Source organism: Rutidosis leptorrhynchoides, chromosome 10 (assembly GCF_046630445.1).
Source record: "Rutidosis leptorrhynchoides isolate AG116_Rl617_1_P2 chromosome 10, CSIRO_AGI_Rlap_v1, whole genome shotgun sequence".
NCBI lineage: Eukaryota > Viridiplantae > Streptophyta > Magnoliopsida > Asterales > Asteraceae > Rutidosis > Rutidosis leptorrhynchoides.
Genome location: NC_092342.1, coordinates 245942336 through 245948388, shown reverse-complemented (window position 1 = coordinate 245948388; position 6053 = coordinate 245942336). Strand labels below are relative to the sequence as shown.

The 6053-nt window shown below is 29.7% G+C and overlaps 1 non-coding gene across 1 annotated transcript; it reads left to right on the top strand.

Annotated features, from left to right (window-relative positions):
• The first annotated feature begins 1118 nt into the window (after positions 1-1118).
• Positions 1119-1225, top strand: LOC139873913 (small nucleolar RNA R71). Its single transcript, XR_011767624.1, has one exon. It is a non-coding gene; the product is annotated as a small nucleolar RNA R71 (small nucleolar RNA).
• Positions 1226-6053: the final 4828 nt, after the last annotated feature.

Sequence of the window (6053 nt, the reverse complement as noted above, 5' to 3'; positions counted from 1 at the left end):
CATATCTAGGCATTCCTGAAATCATATCAATGAAAGGAAGATTGACATTTATTTGTTTAAACATATCCAAGAATTTGGATTGCTCGGCTTCAAGTCTCTCTTTTCTCATTTTACTCGGGTAAGGAAGTGGTGGTTGGTATGGTTTAACATAAGGTTTAGCCTTAACTGTGTAATCTTCATTAACCTTTTCAACTACCGGTTCTTTTTCCTTATCTTGATCAGATTGTGGTTCTTGTGGAGTAGGAATAGCTTCATCAGAAATTACAGGTATTTCAGGTGGTTTAAGTGTAATACCACTTCTCGTGGTAATGGCTTTAGCTGTTTCATTCCGGGGGTTAGCATTTGTATCACTAGGTAGACTTCCCGGTTTTCTTTCACCTATCAACCTTGCTAGGTTGCTTACTTCTTGTTCCAGATTTTGAATAGAAGCTTGTTGATTTCTAAATGCTTGAGCATTTTGTTCATTCGTTTGCTTCTGAGATGTGAAAAACTGAGTTTGAGATTCAACTAGCTTTGACATCATATCTTCTAAATTCGGCTTTTTATCATCGGTTTGTGGTAGTTTATTTTGAAAATTAGGTCTTTGCTGATTGTAAGTATTATTGGATACTTGTTGATTGCTAGGAGCTTGTTGGTTGTTGTATGGAACATTTCGGTTATAGTTCTGATTTTGATTGTAGATCGGTCTTGGAGGTTGATAATTATTCTGATAATTATTTCCAGGCCTTTGGTTTATGTATGAAACATTCTCTCTTTGTTCCATTGTTAGTTCAATACTGAGACAATCTTTTGTCAAATGTGGTCCTCCACACTGCTCACAACTAATTCGTATTGAGTGAATATCTTTAGTCATCTTTTCCATTCGTCTCTCGACAGCATCTATCTTTGCGGAAATGGAATCTAAGTCATGGCTAGAATCGGCTCTAGCTGCTTTAGATGATCTAACAATATCTTTTTCTTGGTGCCACTCATGTGAGTGGGAAGCAGTGTTATCAATAATTTTATAAGCATCGGTTGCTGTTTTCTTCATAATGGAACCACCAGCTGCTATGTCTATGTCTTTCCTTGTAGTGATGTCGCATCCTTGGTAGAATATTTGTACTATTTGACAAGTGTCTAAACCATGTTGCGGACATCCTCTCAATAACTTTCCAAATCTTGTCCATGCTTCATATAAAGTTTCATTTGGCTTCTGTGTGAACGTAACAATTTCTCCTTGAAGTCTCACGGCTTTAGATGTCGGAAAGAATTGTTTAAGAAAATTTTCAACTAAAACGTCCCATGTATCAATCGCCCCTTCAGGTAACGATTCTAACCAATCTTTGGCTTCTCCCTTTAAAGTCCAGGGAAATAACATGAGATATATCTGTTCATCCTCCACTTCTCTTATTTTAAATAGTGTGCAGATCCAATTAAAGGTACGAAGATGTTCATTTGGATCTTCCTTCGGTGCACCACTAAATTGGCATTGATTAGTTACCATGTGTAGAATTTGTCCCTTGATTTCATAATCTGGCGCATTAATGTCAGGTTGAGTAATTGCGTGACCTTGGCCAGTGCGTTTAGCTCTCATTCGGTCTTCCATACTTAGAGGTTCCATATTCTCCATAATTGAATTTGTTGAATCTGAATCACTAAAGGATTCTGATTTAATGGTTCGTTCCTCGACAATCTCCGTTTGAATGATTGGTGGTTCCGGAGGAAAGATTAATGTTTCAGGATCTATGAATTGTCCCTGAATATTCTCCGGATTCTCAATTGTGAGGTCGGGTTCAAAAAATGGATTATCAGAAATTTGAATTAGAGTACTTGGTTGACTGGATGACGATTCTAAAGAAAAATCAACGGCGACAATATTTGCTAGATGTCTTGATCGAGTTACAGGTGGTGAACGTACAAAAAGGGGCATATTCGATTTCGATAATTCAACCATAGAATGTAGTTTCACGTACTTGTGTCTATTTTGTAAATCATTTATAAAACCTGCATGTATTCTCATCCCAAAAATATTAGATTTTAAAAGTGGGACTATAACTCACTTTCACAGATATTTCCTTCCTCGAAAATAAGACTTGGCCACGGATCGATTCACGAACCTATACAAATATGTACATATATATCAAAGTATGATCAAAATATAATTACAACCATTTTTATTATGTTTTAAAGATTTGAGTGTATTAAGTCAGCTGCCCTCGTTAGTAACCTACAACTAGTTGTCCACAGTTAGATGTACAGAAATAAATTGATATATATTATCTTGAATCAATCCACGACCCAGTGTATACACGTCTCAGGCTAGATCACAACTCAAAGTGTATATATATTTGGAATCAACCTCAACCCTGTATAGCTAACTCCAACATTACTGCATATAGAGTGTCTATAGTTGTTCCAAATAATATATATACATGGTTCGATATGATATGTCAAAACATTTGCATACGTGTCTATGGTATCCCAAGATTACATAATATATTAGAATACATGTATAATACAATATAAGTTAGCTAGGATATGATTTGTATAGATTTGTTAAACATTTCCTGTAGTTAAAATAATCAAAAAATATCCAATCTTGTTTTACCCATAACTTCTTCATTTTAAATCCCCAATTGCTATGGTTTCATATTGAACTTAAGTTTATGAATCTATACAGAAAAATTATAAGTTTATAGTCAGAATTATAGGTTACAAGTCATTTTTGTAAAGGTAGTCATTTCAGTCGAAAGAACGACGTCTAGATGACCATTTTAGAAAACATACTTCCACTTTGAGTTTAACCTTGATTTTTGGATATGGTTTCATGTTCATATGAAAAATCATTTTTCCAAAAGAACAACTTTTAAATCAAATTTTATCATAGTTTTTAATTATCCAAACCAAAACAGCCCCCGGTTTCACTACGACGACGTATATCCGATTTTATGGTGTTCATCGTGTTTCCAGGTTTTAAATCATTAAGTTAGCATATCATATAGATATAGAACATGTGTTTAGTTGATTTTAAAATTCAAGTTAGAAGGATTAACTTTTGTTTGTGAACAAGTTTAGAATTAACTAAACTATGTTCTAGTGATTACAAGTTTAAACCTTCGAATAAGATAGCTTTATATGTATGAATCGAATGATGTTATGAACATCATTACTACCTCAAGTTTTCTGGATAAAGCTACTGGAAATGAGAAAAATGGATCTAGCTTCAAAGGATCCTTGGATGGCTTGAAAGTTCTTGAAGCAGAATCATGACACGAAAACAAGTTCAAGTAAGATTTTCACTCGAAATAAGATTGTTATAGTTGTAGAAATTGAATCAAAGTTTGAATATGAATATTACCTTGAATTAGAAAGATAACCTATTGTAAATAACAAAGGTTCTTTGATCTTAGATGATTACTTGAAATGGATTAGAAAGCTTGGAAGTAGACTTGCAAACTTGGAAGTATTCTTGATTTTTATGAAACTATACTTATGGAATTTATGAAGAACACTTAGAACTTGAAGATGGAACTTGAGAGAGATCAATTAGATGAAGAAAATTGAAGAATGAAAGTGTTTGTAGGTGTTTTTGGTCGTTGGTATATGGATTAGATATAAAGGATATGTAATTTTGTTTTCATGTAAATAAGTCATGAATGATTACTCATATTTTTGTAATTTTATGAGATATTTCATGCTAGTTGCCAAATGATGGTTCCCACATGTGTTAGGTAACTCACATGGGCTGCTAAGAGCTGATCATTAGAGTGTATATACCAATAGTATATACATCTAAAAGCTGTGTATTGTACGAGTACGAATACGGGTGCATACGAGTAGAATTGTTGATGAAACTGAACGAGGATGTAATTGTAAGTATTTTTGTTAAGTAGAAGTATTTTGATAAGTGTCTTGAAGTCTTTCAAAAGTGTATGAATACATATTAAAACACTACATGTATATACATTTTAACTGAGTCGTTAAGTCATCGTTAGTTGTTACATGTAAATGTTGTTTTGAAACCTTTAGGTTAACAATCTTGTTAAATGTTGTTAACCCAATGTTTATTATATCTAATGAGATGTTAAATTATTATATTATCATGATATTATGATATATTAATATATCTTAATATGATATATATACATTTAAATGTCGTTACAACGATAATCGTTACATATATGTCTCGTTTCGAAATCATTAAGTTAGTAGTCTTGTTTTTACATATGTAGTTCATTGTTAACACACTTAATGATATATTTAAATATCATTTTATTATGTTAAATATAGTGTATCAATATCTTAATATGATACATATGTATTTAGTAGACGTTATCATAACGATAATCGTTATATATATCATTTCGAGTTTCTTAACTTAGTAATCTCATTTCTTATGTATATCACACATTGTTAATATACTTAGTGAGATACTTAATCATCATACTCTTATGTCAACCATATATATATATATATATATATATATATGTCTATATATATACCACAACATGTAGTTTTTACAATTTTGTAACGTTCGTGAATCGCCGGTCAACTTGGGTGATCAATTGTCTATATGAAACTTATTTCATTTAATCAAGTGTTAATAAGTTTGATTGTTTAACATGTTGGAAACATTTAATCATGTAAATAACAATTTCATTTAATATATATAAACATGGAAAAGTTCGGGTCACTACAACTTAGGCCTTCTAAATATTCCTAGTTGGGCTCCAAAAATCGAATCAGGCTTTCATTAAATTGGGCCGTAATCATAGTTATCAGATTGGGCTAATCAGTTTTTCAGGTTAAGTAAATTAAGTTCGAATTATAAATCAGAAAAACTGAATTAGAGTGTTGGTTAAGGGGTGTTGCGGGTGAGCGAGGGGTCTCGGGTTCGAACCCGGTTCTTGGTATTTAATTTTGTGAAAAGCTTGTGAAGGTAGTTTTCATTATTATTATTATTAGTATTATGTTAATAATTATTATAGCTAGTATTATTATTGTTATTGTTATTGTTATGTTATTGTTATTGTTATTATTAGTACTAGTGTTTTCATTTTAAAAACTAGTAGTATTATCATTAGTAACATTATCATTATAGTATTATTATTGATATTATTATTAATAGAATTATGAACATATTAATAACCTTTATATTACAAAATTTATAATAAAAGTTGACACGGCAAAAATTATGAATATGGTTATAATTTTAAGTTATAGGAACTATGGATATAAGTTTAGAAACTAAACATGAAGTTTATGATAAATCGGATTATTATTATTAACACTGCTATTATTTTTATTATTATCACTATATTATTAAGGGAACTCATCACTTTTATTAAAACTATTATACTTACTAAAATTAACATTTTTTTTATTAAAGTTAATATCTTATTTAAGATTATCATTATTAAAATTAATATTTTTATTAATAATATTATTATCAATATTATAACTATCACGAGTATTATTATTATTATGTAATTACTAAAATTAGTATCATAACTATTATTAAGAGTAAAATTAATATTTTTACAAGTATTATTATCAATATCACTATTATCATTAATAGAGTTTTTATTTACATTATTACCTTTACAAGTTATATTAATTATTATCAATATTAACATTTTTACATGACAAATATTATTTAAGTATTATTATAATTACTAATTTTAACAGACAAATGTTATATATACAAAAATATATTTAATATACATACAACCTAACTATTTTAATATTTCTATATATAAAATGATAACATATATAATGAAACTTATTAATTTATTATATATAAAATTACATCACTAATAATAACAATATATATATTTGTTCAGTTACGATTATATGTATTAATAAATACACAAATGATATAGGTTCGTGAATCCGAGGCCAACCCTGCATTGTTCCATGTCGTCATATGTATTTTTACTACAAAATACAGTACTGTGAGTTTCATTTGCCTTTTTACCCTTTATATTTTTGGGCTGAGAATACATGCGCATTTTTTTATAAATGTTTTACGAATAGACACAAGTAATCGAAACTACATTATATGGTTGAATGAT